Consider the following 16,722-nt stretch of genomic DNA (forward strand, 5'->3'; position numbering starts at 1 on the left):
CTGGGGAGGAGAGTCAGGAATTTGCCAGGGTGCAAGTATGGTTCTACAATTTTTTAGTGATTGAACCCACCAGGCTCCTCTGTCCACGGAATTCTCCAGGCAGGAATACTGGAGTGGGTTGTCCATTCCCTTCTCCAGGGGATCTTTCTGACCCAGGGATTGAACCCAGGTCTCTTGCATTGCAGGCAGATTCTTTACCATCTGAGGCCACACCAGGGAAGCCCTGGAGTTACACAGACACACGAATTTGTCAAAATTAAGCCAACATCTCAAGATGTGTGCATCTCATTATAAATTTACCTCAAAAGAAAAAGTTAATCAATATTGAACTGTGATATGAATCCTTAACTATTTAGGGGAGAGGTTTACTGATGTCTGTGAGTTACTTTGAAATACATAAAAAAGATGGAGGGATAGATGGTCAGAGGGGTAACAGGAAGACCAGATGGAGAGATGTGTCAATGTGGATGAGAGCACCTAGGCAGCAGATATATAGACGTGCATATTAAATTCTCAACTTTGTCATACGCTCAAAATTTTTTATCAAAAAATGGTGGAAAGTGAAAAAGTTCCTAAAAATCCTCTGCTTTCAGATGCAATCATGGCATTATGGTAACTTAAAAAAAGTGTCCACAAACTTAGAGAAGCATAGTGAAGTCCACAGGGGTAAAATGACAAGACGCCTGGAGTTGATGGATGAACCAAACATGACAAAACCTTGACAATTATTGATGCTTTGGAGATAATTATTGACAGGGACGGGCTCATCACTCTTCTCTTTTTTGCAGTTATAATTTTTTTTCTAATTAAAGAAATATTAGAACACATCCCTAAGAGGGCCTGCATGAAACAAGTGTGTATCTGCTTCAGCAAGAGTTCCCCCGAGGCCAACACGGCTTTAGTCCAACCACCTGGGACAAAACAGGATCTTGATTTAGGCTGATGATAAGTGCAGAGCCAGCAACCAAAGGCAGTTTCCCTTCTCACACTCTGAAGTTTGTGTCAGCTGCACCGGGCTTGTTCCCACATGGCCTTTTCACACTCTGAAGTTTGTGTCAGCTGCACCAGGTTTGTTCCCACACGGTCTTTTAGTGTCCTCCAGCCAAAAAGCAATGAGCACACATACCTAACCAGAGTTTCATTCTCTTCTCAAAAAATCAAGTGAGCATCCCGTGCATTTCGAATAAGATCCGACAGCTGTGCTCAACAAATCTTCCCAAGGCACTCATCCAGGCATTGCAAAAAAAAAAAAAAAAAAAAGCTCTTTAATCCCTATTTTAAAACAATGACTGTCTCTGACCCACCACCTCACCCCTAACCCTCACCCCTAACCCAAGATTGCATTGCCGCCAGAGCACTGCATAATTATTCCTATCACAGCATTTAATCAATGATATTTTTTTAATGCTTGTTTTTGCCCAGACTAGGCTTCTTGGTGTGGGGACAGGGAGGGTATCGTGTTCACTATTATATAACCAGCTAAGCTATGCCCAGAACACCTACATGCTTCCTAAAACAATATTGGGCAGGTGGGTGAGCAGTTGTAAAACACAGAGAGTTTACAGAGCCTCTCCATTCGATCTCTTTCCTCCTGCAAACCTAAAAGCTAAGGAGGGCAGAAATGATCCCTCTCTCGAAATATCCTCGCAGATAAAGGAGCAAGGCCAAAAGGGTGCTAAAGGTGTGCTTCAATCTCACAGAACAACCAGTGGTAAAAGCAGGACCAGGGCTGGTTCTGCTAACTGCCCAAGATGCTCTCTCCATCATATCAAATTCCTTTCTGAGGAAAAACCAAGTGGATCACTCAGAATACCAGACATTTCTCTACCACCATCAAAGAGTTCAGAGTTAGGGATCGTGTAAACAGGACCCAATGAGCATGGCTCTTCCTCAGAAAGCAGGCAGAATAAATAGCTGGATAAATACCACTACACATAAAAATCCAGATGTTTGGCTTGATGTTTCAACATGTTAAATGTCTCATATAATTAATTAAGGTAAAAGGACAACAGTGACGTTACCCACTATGTTAATTTCCACCAGCCAGCTGACATCAACTGCTCAACATGCTTTAATTTATTGCATAATTTCTCCTGCCAAACATGCCCCTTCCCTCATTTTGCATAAATAACAAACAAGTACTGTTTTCACAGCCCCCCTGGAAGGATCAGGAGCTGGCTAAGATTACCCTGAGCTGTCACCTTTGAGGTCAAACTACCCCCAAGCACTGTTAGTTCATACAAGACTTGTCCTCCTCTCTTAACTTAAAGTTGGAGAAAAGAACTGGGAGTTCTGGTGGGTCTATAAATAAAGCTGGCCATCCGCCTCAGCAGGCCCTTCGCAAACCCATCTGTGCACACATCCACTGCAGCCCAGGATTTCTGCTTTGAGTTTCAGCAGGTGAACTGGCAACAACTTGCACAGGGCCGAAGGGCAGGTCTTCAGGCACAGCTTCGCTCCCTCTCCTTCAGAAAAGCAGCCCAACATCCTGTCACCAGGAAACAAGCATGCTCTTTACGCCCTATACAGAGTTACCATATGGAACAACAGATTAGTTACAAATAGGGAAAGGAGTACATCAAGGCTGTATATTGTCACCCTATCTATTTAACTTTTATGCAGAGTACATCATGAGAAATGCCGGGCTGGATGAAGCACAAGCTGGGATCAAGATTTCTGGGAGAAATATCAATAACCTCAGATATGCAGATGACACCACCCTTATGGCAGAAAGTGAAGAAGAACTAAAGAGCCTCTTGATGAAAGTGAAAGATGAGAGTGAAAAAGCTGACTTAAAGCTCAACACACAGAAAAGTAAGATCATGGCATCCTATCCCATCACTTCATGGCAAATAGATGAGGAAACAATGGAAACAGTGAAAGACTAATTTGGGGGCTCCAAAATCACTGCAGATGATGAAATTAAATTCATCAGGCATGAAATTAAAGCCTACATCCATGAAACTAAAAGATACTTGCTCCTTGGAAGGAAAGTTATAACCAATCTAGACAGCATATTAAAAAGCACACACATTACTTTACCAACAAAAGTCCGTCCAGTCAAAGCAATGGTTTTTCCAGTAGTCATATATGGATGTAAGAGTTGGACTCTAAAGAAAGCTGAGTGCCAAAGAATTGATGCTTTTGAACTGTGGTGTTGGAGAAGACTCTTGAGAGTCTCTTGGACTGCAAGGAGATCCAACCAGTCCATTCTAAAGGAGACCAGTCCTGAATATTCATTGGAAGGATTGATGTTGAAGGAAAAGGAATACGTCAAGGCTGTATATTGTCACCCTACTTATGTAACTTATATGCAGAGTACATCATGAGAAACGCTGGGCTGGAGGAAGCACAAGCTGGAATCAAGATTGCCAGGAGAAATATCAATAACCTCAGATATGCAGATGACACCATCCTTATGGCAGAAAGAAGAAGAACTAAACAGCCTCTTGATGAAAGAGGAGAGTGAAAAAGTTGGCTTAAAGCTCAACATTCAGCAAACTAAGATCATGGCATCCGATCCCATCACTTCATGGCAAAAAAATGGGGAAACAGTGGAAAGAGTGGCTGACTATTTTTCTGGGCTCCGAAATCACTGCAAATGGTGATTGCAGCAATGAAATCTAAAAATGCTTACTCCTTGGAAGGAAAGTTATGACCAACCTAGACAGCATATTAAAAAGCAGAGACATTACTTTGCCAACAAAGGTCCGTCTAGTCAAGGCTATGGTTTTGTCAGTGGTCATGTATGGACTTGAGAGTCGGACTATAAAGAAAGCTGAGCACCGAAGAATTGATGCTTTTGAAGTGTGGTATTGGAGAAGGCTCTTGAGAGTCCCTTGGACTGCAAAGAGATCCAACCAGTCTATCATAAATCAGATCAGTCCTGGGTGTTCATTGGAAGGACTGATGAAGCTGAAACTCCAATACTTTGGCCACCTGATGCGAAGAGCTGACTCATTTGAAAAGACCGTGATGGTGGGAGGGATTAGGGGCAGGAGAAGGGGACGACAGAGGATGAGATGGTTGGATGGCATCACTGACTCAATGGACATGGGCCTGGGTGGACTCTGGGTGTTGGTGATGGACAGAGAGGCCTGGGGCGCTGCGGTTCATGGGGTCACAAAGAGTCAGACACGACTGAGTGACTGAACTGAACTGATTGACTGAAATTCCAATACTTTGGCCACCTGATGTGAAGTACCAACTCATTGGAAAAGACGCTGGTGCTGGGAAAGATTGAAGGTGGGAGGAGAAGGGGATGGCAAAGGATGAGATGGTTGGATGGCATCACCAACGTGATGGACATTGAGTAGGCTCTGGGAGTCGGTGATGGACAGGGAGGCCTGACATGCTTCAATCTATGGGGTCTCAGAGAGCAGACACAACTGAGCAACTGAACTGAACTAAACAGTTACCAACAGGCCTGGGAACTGTCAAGGCCCTTGTGAATTACTGTGGTATTACCAGGCACTTTACTGTATTTATTGATGTCCTATTGCCTTGGGCTCCAAAACTCGATGCAGAAGAATCAGCCTCCACATGACTTTCAACATCAAAGGTCTTTCTGTGTCAGGATTACCGGAAATGTTCCCTTCTCTAAATGTGAACCTGTCTCATCTTGCGGGTAACGAGGAGGAAGTGGCTTCCACTGCCTCCTGCCAGCACCGGCCCTCCTGCCCAGCTGGGGCTTCCCGGGTGGCTCAGTGGTAGAAAGAACGAGCCTGACAGTGCAGGAGCTGCAGGAGATAGGAGTTCCATCTTTGGGTTGGGAAGAACCCCTGGAGGAGGAAACTGCTACCTACTCCAGTATTCTTGTTTAGGAAATCCCATGGACAGAAAGGCCTGGCGGGCTATAGTCCAGGGGGTCACAAAGAGTCTGACACAGCTGAACACTGAACACACACTGCCCACCTCCCAAGTACTATTTCCCACCTTGGCAGCCACAGAAAAGAGCACTTTTGTCCTTCACAGCAGCAAGTGCCCAAGCACATGCAGACAGAGCAGGTCTGAATCTAGTAGCCAACGCCCAATTTCAACAGTGAGAATTTTCTCCACTGCTTATTCATAAGCTACTGACTTTACCCTCATAAACTGAGCATTCCCCAAACCCCACTGCTGCTTGCTTCAGTGTTGGAAACCTTTGGAATTTCAACTGATACTGAAATTTCAACAACTGTTACATCCTCCATCAAAAAAGATTTACCAGTGCTAATCTATGCTTTTTTCCCTCTGCCTCTAAGGAGCTATTCAAAATTTGAGCCAGATCTCCTATAATGTCATTAAAGTGAAAGAAAAATAATTTAAGCAATGAGTGGAATAATTTTAGAAAAATAGCCACATTGCATTATATTTATTCCTTTGAGTACCATAAATATTTTTCAACAAGCATTTGATTCTTAGGGACTGAAGTCACTGTTACAAGACACCCCCCCCCTGCCCCAAAAAAGCAGAAGGCCAAATTTCTAGTTTAATTATGACCACAGCTGAGCAGCTGGAATGAAATTACTTCACTGTGCTGTGTGTTCATAATTCATCATATCCAAGTGGTCTCTGACTTCACTAATGATTTTTCTCTACTTCTACTCAGATGTTTTGCTTAAAGGGAAGTTTTTTAAATTACCTCTTTCCAAAAGTACTTTTTCAATATACTTGTCTCTCTGGAAATTCAAGTTTACTGATATTAACTTTATACCGATGGTGTGAAACCCACCGCTTCAAAAAAATATATGACCTTATAAATGTTAAAGGGAACCCACTCTTATCTCTGAACAAATATCCTGCTTTATATCAACTGCCCAATAGCCAATAACAAAAGATCCAGGTTTTATTATACTTTTACTTGACAAACACACAAAAGATTTCTGGCATAAAGAACCGAGTTACAGAAATTATATTTTTTTTTCTTTTTTGGTTTATATGTTCTAGCTAAAATCAGAACTTGTTAAACCCCTTGGGCTTCTGGAAGAATGCAGAGGATTTAAAGTGCATTTCTTACTGGACCTCCCAGATGCTGGCAAAGTCCTAGGGAATGAGGAGGTGTTAGGAGAGAAGAGGCAGATATACACACGCAATGGGTGTTAATTCCATTCTTGATTTCTGGTAGAACACAGTCCTTCACCAAAAGAGAGAGAGAGAGAGATTCACAAAAATAAAATTCTTGGCTCTCTATCATCTCTACAAAGTGACCACCTCTTTCTCTTCTCGAATCACTGAAAAAATAAACACCATACATTTCCATTAGCCCAGATGAAACCTCTTCTCCATGAGCACTCCACTTTTCATGAAGGTAAAAAATCGGTCCACTGGTAGATTTGTACACCCTCAAAGGTAAGGATAATGAATATTCAACCTTGAGAGAGCACTGACTATGTACAAGGCGCAGCTCTTAACTCTCTCTCTGTATTATCTCAAACTTCACAATAGTCCTTAGATGGAAAGGCTTACAAAAGACTCAGATCCTTAGGCTGAGGGCCCTGGGCTGCAAAGGGGACCAGCTCAACACAAAAAAGCACACAAAGGCCTGAACGAGGAAGTGGACCTGAGTGTCCACCTCTGAAACTCCAAGAAGCCTAGGTGCTAAGGGCAGGCCTCCTCCAGTTTCCATGAGACCCCATCCCTTTCCTCATTCTCTCCCCTATGCTCTTCCCCTCGCTTTTCTCTTGGTGCCCACGCAGTACTCTAAACCTTGACTCCTTCAGGCTCAAAGCCAGAGACCATTCCAGCAGGCAAAGACCATTGAGAGAACACGGTGTCAGCAGCCCTAGGTACTTAGGAATCCAGCCCTCTCTAACCAGATAAAGGACAACTGCAAGACACTTCCTATAAAACTTTCAGTGACTGGAATCAGGTCATAAACCATACCCAGTGGCAAGGGGAGCCACGAAGTCAAGGGTCAGGCTTCTTTAGTCACCACTGCTGCAGTGGGCAACAAACAAGAGAGAGACGGATAACTTCGAGTGGCCACCCAACAGAATCTGTTGTCAAAGTGCTTCTAACAAAATAAGGCATTTTCACAAATTGTCATGTAGTACGTGCAGGTACCATGTAAGGGCTAGTGAAAACCAATGGAATGGTAATGAGTTTTAAGTATTTACAAAACTAGTATTATGCACGTTTATTTACAGTTGCAGACTATCAGAGAGGATTCTAAAGTACTAGCACCTTTACCCCAGCAACTGGCTAGCAAATGTCCCAATGCATGCTCAGTCATGTCTCTTTGCTACCCTCCATGGATTATAGCCTGCAAGGCTCCTCTGTCCATGGGATTCTCTAAACAAGAATACTGGAGTGGACTGCCATTCCCTCCTTTGGGGATCTTCCCGATCCAGGGATCAAACCCATGTCTCCTACCTTGGCAGGTATATTCTTTATTGCTGAGCTACCTGGGAAGCCTGCACATCCCAATAGAGTTGGACAAAAATGACATAAAACACTGCAAGCTCAGTAGAACTTCAGAAAACACACACATGAGCAGGAACTATTTACTCTGGGTGCTGCCTTGTATTAGCTCTAACACACAATCACACATACACACACGAATCTCAGATAAACTGAAGCAGCCAAAGTTTAGGCTGTTTCTTTTTTTTTCTTTTCTTTTTTTTTTATTTTTTTTATTATTACTTTTTTTTTTAATTTTAAAATCTTTAATTCTTACATTCGTTCCCAAACATGAACCCCCCTCCCACCTCCCTCCCCATAACATCTCTCTGGGTCATCCCCATGCACCAGCCCCAAGCATGCTGTATCCTGCATCAGACATAGACTGGCGATTCAATTCTTACATGATAGTATACATGTTAGAATGCCATTCTCCCAAATCATCCCACCCTCTCCCTCTCCCTCTGAGTCCAAAAGTCCGTTATACACATCTGTGTCTTTTTTCCTGTCTTGCATACAGGGTCGTCATTGCCATCTTCCTAAATTCCATATATATGTGTTAGTATACTGTATTGGTGTTTTTCTTTCTGGCTTACTTCACTCTGTATAATCGGCTCCAGTTTCATCCATCTCATCAGAACTGATTCAAATGAATTCTTTTTAACGGCTGAGTAATACTCCATTGTGTATATGTACCACAGCTTTCTTATCCATTCATCTGCTGATGGACATCTAGGTTGTTTCCATGTCCTGGCTATTATAAACAGTGCTGTGATGAACATTGGGGTACATGTGTCTCTGGGATAGACTGTTTCTTGCATTTGTTCCCATAACTATATCTCCTGGTTAAAGGGGCCCCTGGAGCTGTGCTGGATACAAAGATAAGCTGGTGGCCTCATCTGTCAACTGACTCCAGAGTTCACTCAGCTTCTCTGGCTCCTTGAGCAGCTGTTCCCACATCTGCCCCTTTCCCCCTCCCTCACCCCCATCTTAGCCTTCCAAAGCTGCTTGCAAAGGTGAAGACACAAAAATGTTCTTAGAGAAGATGCTTTGGTCTTACCTATCCTATTCTCATCCTGATAATCCTAACGTAACATTCACAAGTTAAACAATGAACAATCGCAGAAGAAAACTGTTTACTCTCATTTGTTCATTGGTTCATTTATCTATTCCTTCATACAGCATCCATAAATCTCCTATTATGCCACGTACAATGTTGGATGGCGAAAAGAGAAGGCACATATCTCCCACCTAAAAGCACATATCCATTACTTATCTCCACTTCTTGACACTGGCACTCAGATTCAAAAATGTGGGGAGACAAAAGAAGTCTTTATGCCTTATGAAGACATTGGTGGCAATGTCCTCCCAAGGGTCAAGGAAGCAGGCAGTAAGAGGTTGGAGACAGAGGCGGCAGACAAAAGAGGCAGCCAGATTAGTCAGGAAGACTGGTGACACTGAGCAAATAAGTCAATACAGTGTGAATAAAAGAGGGGAGATTTCTCAACATGGAAAGAAGGCTGGAAAGACCTCCAAGATGTTGGACTGGAATTAGGAGTATTGGCATGAAGTGATGGGTTTTTAAATAAGAATTGGATAAAATATTTATTTTCTCTGTATTTGTGAGTATGTCATATTTATGTGTATAGCTGTGTTTGTACATACAGAAGCTATGAGCACAGTGAATAATCAAATTTTGGTTTGCAAATATCATCCTCCACTAAAATTAATCAGAACACTTTGAAGAAAAGTTTATTTCAGGGCTAGAGAAGAGAAAACACAAGATGATTCTGGAATATCTTGTGTCCGAACATAAGGAAACATTTAACAGATGATGGGCATCTGTGAAGGGGACATAGGAGCACCTTGAAAATAATCAGGAACAATTTGAGGATTAAAATTCTACTTAACAGATTATAGTCCATTGGTTAAAACAGAACCATAAGTCCATACTGTACATATATAAACAGAGGAGAAGGGAGCCCTCTTACAGTAGAAAGCCAAGTAATAAATGTAGAAACGGTGGAAATAGGTCACTGTCATTCAGCATCCATGGTAAGGGCGGATGCAGGTGGGACTCACCCATAAAGCCAGGGTTCATGGGTGATATTTTGAGGAGGAACAGGATATTAGCATAACACTACACACCACAGTGATCAAATACAAAGGCACATGACAACTTTACAGTAGAGACACCTGGCCGACCCCATCGTGATCAAGGTAAACATCACCAGGAATAAGATGGGTCATCATCACGTGTCTCTTGATGAGATACACCCAGAAGAGCTCAGATCATGGCCTGAGTCCAATCATGGAGGAAGCACTGGACAGATCCGAGTGAAAGGCTGTCCTATAGAATGAAAGGGCGTGAGTCACAGGAAAAGACTGAGAAGTGTTTCCAGGTTAAAGGATCCTGATGCGGTAAGATAACTAAATAGAATGCATGGTCCTAGATAGGATCCTGGACTAGAAAAGAGAAAGGACATTTTTAGAATGCTTGGATAAGTCTGAATGGAGTCTGTGGACCATGTTGTTGTTGCTGTTCAGTCCCTAAGCCATGCCCGACTCCTTGCGACCCTGTGGACTGCAGCACACCAGGCTTCCCTGTCCTTCACCATCTCCCGGACTTTGCTCAAACTCATGTCCATCGAGTAAGTGATGTCATCCAGCCATCTCATCCTCTGTTGTCCCCTTCTCCTCCTGCCTTCAGTCTTTCCCATTGTCAGGGTCTTTTCCAATGAGTTGGTTCTTCGCATCAGGAGGCCAAAGGGCTGGAGCTTTGGCTTTCGTCCTTCCGATGAATATTCAGGACTGATTTTCTTTAGGACTGACTGGTTGGATCTTCTCACTGTCCAAGGAACTCTCAAGAGTCGTCTCCAACAGCACAGTTCAAAAGCATCAATTCTTCGGCACTCAGCCTTCTTTATGGTCCAAATCTCACATCGGTACATGACTACTAGAAAAACCAAAGCTTTGACTAGACAGACGTTTGTCAGCAAAGTAATATCTCTGCTTTTTAATATGCTTGATCATAGCTTTTCTACTAAGCAGCAGGCATCTTTTAATTTCATGGCTGCAGTCACCATCTTCAGTGATTCTGGAGCCCAAGAAAATAAAAGTGGTGGGACCGGATACCATAATCTTAGTTTTTGAACGTTGAGTTTTAAGCCAGCTTTTTCACTCTCCTCTTTCACCTTCATCAAGAAGCTCTTTAGTTCCTCTTCGCTTTCTGCCATTAGAGTGGTGTCATCTGCATTATCTCAGGTTATCGTTATTTCTCCCGGCAATCTTGATTCCAGCTTGTGCTTCATCTAGCCTGGCATTTCACATGAAGTATTCTGCATATACGTTAAATAAGCAGGGTGACAATATACAGCCTTGACGCACTTCTTTCCCAATTTTGAACCAGTCCATTGTTCTGTGTCTGGTTCTAACTGTTGCTTCTTAACCTGCATACAGGTTTCTCAAGAGGCAGTTAAGGTGGTCTGGTATTCCCACCTCTTTTAAGAATTCTCCACAGTTCGTTGTGATCCACACAAAGGCTTTAGGGTAGTCAGTGAAGCAGAAGTAGATGCTTCTTTTGGAATTCCCTTGCTGTTTCTGTGATCTAACAGATGTTAATGATTTGATCTCTGATTCCTCTGCCTTTTCTAAATCCAGCTTGAACATCTTAAAGTTCTTGGTTCATGTACTATTGAAGCCTAGCTTGATGAATTTTGACCATGACTTTGCTCACATGTGAAATGAGTGCAACTGTGCAATAGTTTTAACATTTTTTGGCATTGCCCTTCTTTGGGACTGGAATGAAAACTGACCTTTTCCAGTCCTGTGGCCACTGCTGAGTTTTCTAAATTTGCTGCCATATTGAATCAGCACTTAAACAGCACAATCTTTTAGAATTTGAAATAGCTCAGCTAGAGTTCCATCACCTCCACTATCTTTGCTCACAGTAGTGCTTCCTAAGACCCACTTGACATCACATTCCAGGATGTCTGGCCCTAGGTGAGTGACCACACCATTGTCGTTATCTGGGTCATTAAGACTGTATAGCGTATATTGTGGTATTGATGCTAATCTCCTGATTGGGATGCTTGTACAGGAGAAGGCAGGAGGAGAGGCCCTTGTTTAGGGAAACATTAGTGGTGATCAGCATGTGAGAAAAAAGATGCACGTCATGCGGCCATGTGCACGTATAGAAACCAAGACAGTGTGACCACAAATCGAGGTGAAATACTAAAATCTAGGTGAGACGGAGGGGATACAGAATCTGTTGTACCGTTTTTATATTTTTTGTATGTTTGGGTCCACTGCCAATTTTCTTATAAAATCAGATGATATAAGACAGTGGACACTGGTCCTGACACCTCTAGGAAGGATCCGAGTTTAAATCCTAACTCAGTAATATATTTGATTTATGACTGTTATGAAATAATTTGAAGTTCAGTTACAGCATTTAAAATTAATTCCTACTGTGCCTCACAAAATTAAAATTAGATAACCAATTATAGTCACCATTTACTGAGGACTTACTACTGTATGCTCACATTTTAGAAATACTATTTCTAAACCACTCAACAACCTGGCATAGTAGTATGATTCCCAGTTTACAACATGAATAGCCTAAGACTCAGAGAAATGGCATGTAAAAAAGGAGGGCTCAAGCCAGGAAACCAGCTTCAAATCCCCACCCTCATTCTGCTCCACTGGGCTTTTCAGACAGGCAGCTCTTCTTCCCAGTGTCTTCAGGACACTGAAGGAGCTCAATCAACATTCATTTCCCCACCAACCACCTAGCAGAAGAGCAGATAGATGACTAAATGGTTATACTATAAAGTGTTAATGCTGAATGCAGTGAGTAACTAAAGAATGAACAAAGTGATCTTGTGCAATCTGGCTATGAGACAAAAAGGAGAGGAGGCTTCTAAGGCAGTAATAGTCGGACTGAGTGTTAAAGAATGAGGCGGCAATGGAGAAACAAGAGGTAAGGAATCTCAGGCAGAAGCTCGGCAGATGCAAAGCCATGTTGGTGTGTGAGCCGGGGTGCTGGGGAAGCAGCACATGGAGGGAGGAGGCAGCTTGGGGAGGAGTCAATGATAGGTAGGCAGAAACCAGATCAGAAAGAGTCCGACGTGTCCTGTTTAGAAGTTGACAGAGGACTTCCCTGGCTGTCCAGTGGATAAGAATCCACCCGCCAATGCAGAGGATACGGGTTCAATCCCTGGTCCAGGAAGATGAAGATGCCACAGATGAAGACGGCCACAACCATTGAGCCCGTGCTCTAGAGCCCAGGAGCCGCGACCACTGAGCCCTGTGCAACAACACTGAAGCCCCTGTGCCCTAGAGCCTGTGCTCCGCAACGAGAGAAGCCGCCACAGGGAGAAGCTGCCACAGGGAGAAGCCCTCACACCACCGCTAGAGAAAGCCCACGTGCAGCAGTGACGACCCAGTGCAGCCAAAAATAATAAACCAAGTTTTACAAAGGAAGCTGACACGCTGTTCTCCTGGCTAGACAGGACATGGTACATCTGCTCCCGATGCCTCTCCCCACACTTGCGAGACATTACAAATCACAGCACTTTATGACACTTCGGACAGCCTGCACTTCAGACAGCCACTAGCAAACTGGAATTGGCACCCTCCTGCTGTAGGCAAGGGGCAGGCGTACAAGGGTTTTAACAGGTAGCTGGTAAGACTGGCTCTGTGGTTAACAGAGTACAACCAGCACAGCAGCGAGGACTGGTCAAGAACCAGACTGCAGACCTCATGACCCATGAAAAGGCTGCTACCACAGTCCTGTGTGATGTATGATGGAAAGGTGAGCATCCAAGCGAAGTCAGGATTGGGTCACACTCCAGGCTTTCATCCAGGCACTGTCAGCAAGCATGTTATGGTGGAGGAAGCATGCAAAGTGCTCATCAAACAACAAAATCCAGGGCAAGTTGGAAGTTGTGCTCAGGAGACAGTGAGACTCAGGAAACAGACTACAGGAGGATTGGAAGCAGGCAGACCAAGAGAGATGAAAGTTTCACTACCCTTGACAGTCCACGTAATGGCTGCAAAGCGGCCACAGCAGTACTGCAACACCTACCTGGTATCGGTACTACTGGAATACTAGTTATTCCCTGCAACACTGAGGTGCTCAACGGAAGGATGCTTGTTGTTACTCAGTCGCTAAGTTGTATCCAACTCTGCAGCGCCAGGGACTGCAGCACACCAGGCTCCTTGTCCTTCACTATCTCCTAGAGTTCGCTCAAATTCATGTCTATGGAAAGACAATCATACTTTCTGTATCTTGAGAGGAAAAAAACATGATACTTAAGCACTTAAAACACACACATACACAAATAAAGCCCAGTGTGCACAGAGACCTAGAATACAATGAGGAAGCATTTCAACACAGGATGTGGTGAGAATCTGGTTTCTTGAGCTTGAGAAGCAGTGGTGCACTGCGTAGAACTGGGTTTCATCTCTTCTCGGGACCTCGGTTTCCCTGACTGACAAAGGAGAGGACAGAAGTATAATCTCTTCACACACAATGATGCTGACTCTGAACTCTCCTCTTAGAATGAGAAGAGCAAGGAAGTTTCGGAGAGTCTTCTTGCGGCAAGCACAAGCATGTCGGGCTAAATCCTCCTGAGTGCGAATCTGGTGAAGGTAGCAACTCATACCACATCCAGAAACCCGGTAATGTGATTGAGAAAACTGGAAACACGTTGCAAGTGAAAGCCTGGGGAGCGCACTACATGCTGCTTTAAGATGCTGACTGTTTTTCAAATAAAACTTTAAAACACGCCGTAAAAGGCAACTATTCCTCTGGGGAAAGAGTGGCCTAAAGTGTCTTTGATTGTAACTGTGGGAAAGGCTTTCATCTGTGCTCTTTACGAGGTTAATTGTAACTCTCCCCCAAGCTCAGAAACCCCTTTCTGAATCTTGTGGTTGTAATCTTACACTCTGTATGATAAATTTTCATTTCCAACAGGCACATTCCAAAATGTTCAAACTCGTGGCTCAGAAAGCAATCAAATGAGTGAAGGCTGATAAAAAGAAGCTCTGTTTTTGATAGCCTGCACACACATGTGCCCATGTGCCTGCACACACACAGCCTGCTGACCTCCAGCTACACCCGGTGGAAGTGCTTTATCTTTGACTTCTGCTCTTCTAAGTGATCAAACTTTATCAGAAAGACACCACAACCCACACAAATGTGAGGTACGTGGCAACCCCTCTATAGCTCCTAACTGTTATCATGTATCCTTCTTTTCCTTCATTATTGCTGATGGATTATAACACTGTAAGTATTCAGCAGTCATTGAGAGATTTATTCCCTACAATGAGGTCATCTTCATGGAGTATATAGCCACAGAAACACCCCTGTGGAATGCTGCTGTGGTTGCCTTCTTTTACTAAAGGACAGAAGACAGTTACCATAAACATGTTGTTTATACAGAAGACAAAACCCACCATGATGTTTTTCACATTCTTTTATATACAGAGACCTCAACTGAAAACTATGGTTCATATTTTCTTCACAGATGCTACACGAATTAATCTCCTGCTGTATTTTCATGACTCCCTTCTATCAATAACAGGCTCACTAGTAATAATTAAGTGTTAACATTCACAGAGCATTGGCCACATGCTAGGCATTGCATTGATCGTTTTGTTTATTATTTCATCTTCCCTGCAACCCCATGAGAGGCTGCTGTTATTTTCATCCATGTGAGAGGTCTGAGGCTTAGAAAGGTTGAGCTATTCAAGATCATTCTTCAGTGAGACACATAGCAGGCAAAGGGGTGCAACCAAACTCAAACCAGGTGTTTCTGAACCCACTGTCCGTGCTAATGTTTTTCACAAGACTGTAATTACTAAATAAAGGGTTCTTAACTTAGGTTCCTTAAATGAACTTCAAGGGACCTATGAGCCAGCCCCCTGGAACTGTGTGTGCATGCATTTTCCTTTGAGAAAGTTCAAAACTTTTACCATATTTCCAAAAGAGTCCAGGACTCAAAAAAAAATTTTTTTAAACAGCCTGGACTCAGGTGGAACTACATCCTGCCATCTTTATATTCTGTACCATCATTCCTCTCACTGCCCTCAGCACCCAAAAATAGTGCCTAGTGCATGACAGGTTATCCAATTGACCCCATTCTCTCCTCTGGTCCTTTCTTAGTCTTTCCCCCCATGGAGATGCAATCAGAGTGATTTTTTTTTTCTTTTACAGTTCTGTTTTTAAGCCACGCACATGTGAGAGCTCCATTAGCACAGGTCCAGGGCCCAGGCTGTCACACTATTGCCCTTCACAGCCATGCGCTCTAAAAGAGCACACAGGACCCCCATTCTGCCTTCTCATCCCAGAAAGCCAGACACCTGCTTGTTCTGGCCTGGAGGGCACACCTGCAGAGGAGGAGATGCCCAGCTCTGCAGAGCAGCACACCTGGCCCTTCTGTGTGAGCGCCAGCCTTATTTGCAGGGCCAGCTGTCAAGTAATCCTCTGCTTTATAAACAATCTCACATTTTAATAAAAGCCACTGTGCATGGTGAGCTCTTGAAATATGTAAAGTTGGTTTGCAGTCTGCAGCTGCACTTAACAAGATGCCCCAATTTCCAACTGAACTGTGTGTAATGGCCAGGAAAATGATGACCCATCATTGCACTCTGGGCATGCCTGTGTGCCAGGCTCTCTTCTAGATGCTTCCATCCATCATCCTGCCATCCTCACAATAGCTTAGGTAGTCAGTATCAACATTTTGCAGATGGAGAACCTGAAGTTCTATTGGAAAGGTTCAATAACTTCTCGAGAGCCAAGATCTGACCCCACGTTGGGCCAACGCCAAAAGCCTTACACATCCCTATCCCTTCATGGTCCTCTCTTTTCATGGAACCAATATTACCTTTTTTCAAAATAAAGTTCACTCAAGTTGGGAAGTAGCAAAGACATTCAGGCCTCAATATCTACAGCAGCTACAGAACTATCATTTCACAGCACCATACTAAAATGGGTTAGCACAGGATGTTTCCCACACTTCATGAGTAGAAGTATATTTAGCATATTTCTTAAGCCTATTGTAGATATCTCATGAAAAGTCATCTTTGAATCTTGTTATTCAGTTATCCAATGACTCAACTATAATACATTCAACAAATAGAGGAGGTTCAACACACTCAGCTAAAGAGTACGAAGAAACCCCAAAGAGTAAGGGAGTCTTGGCCCCTCCGTGGATCTTCCAATCAACTGAGCAGACTACTCCCCATATTGTTTAATATATTACTAAAGCAAGAGAACAACAATTTCCTAGCAAGCTAATAAGACCTTAACAGAAGGAAATAAGCATGCATTTGTTG

At 43.4% G+C, this 16,722-nt stretch overlaps 1 protein-coding gene across 4 annotated transcripts in view; it reads right to left on the bottom strand.

Annotated features, from left to right (window-relative positions):
• SAXO1 (stabilizer of axonemal microtubules 1) overlaps window positions 1–13,766 on the bottom strand; it is a 90,668-nt gene extending 76,902 nt beyond the window's left edge. For 2 of the 4 annotated variants that reach the window (XR_011254387.1, XR_011254386.1), the window contains exon 1: window positions 13,469–13,760. The gene's annotated coding sequence lies outside the window, so the exon portion shown is untranslated. Of the gene's footprint in view, window positions 1–1,126; window positions 2,489–13,468 lie in introns of those variants that run through there. The other 2 variants (XM_069576636.1, XM_069576637.1) reach the window with 2 other exon arrangements.
• Between the last annotated feature and the right edge of the window lie 2,956 nt (window positions 13,767–16,722).

The sequence above is a fragment of the Ovis canadensis genome, chromosome 2 (genome assembly GCF_042477335.2).
Source record: "Ovis canadensis isolate MfBH-ARS-UI-01 breed Bighorn chromosome 2, ARS-UI_OviCan_v2, whole genome shotgun sequence".
In the NCBI taxonomy this organism is placed as follows: domain Eukaryota; kingdom Metazoa; phylum Chordata; class Mammalia; order Artiodactyla; family Bovidae; genus Ovis; species Ovis canadensis.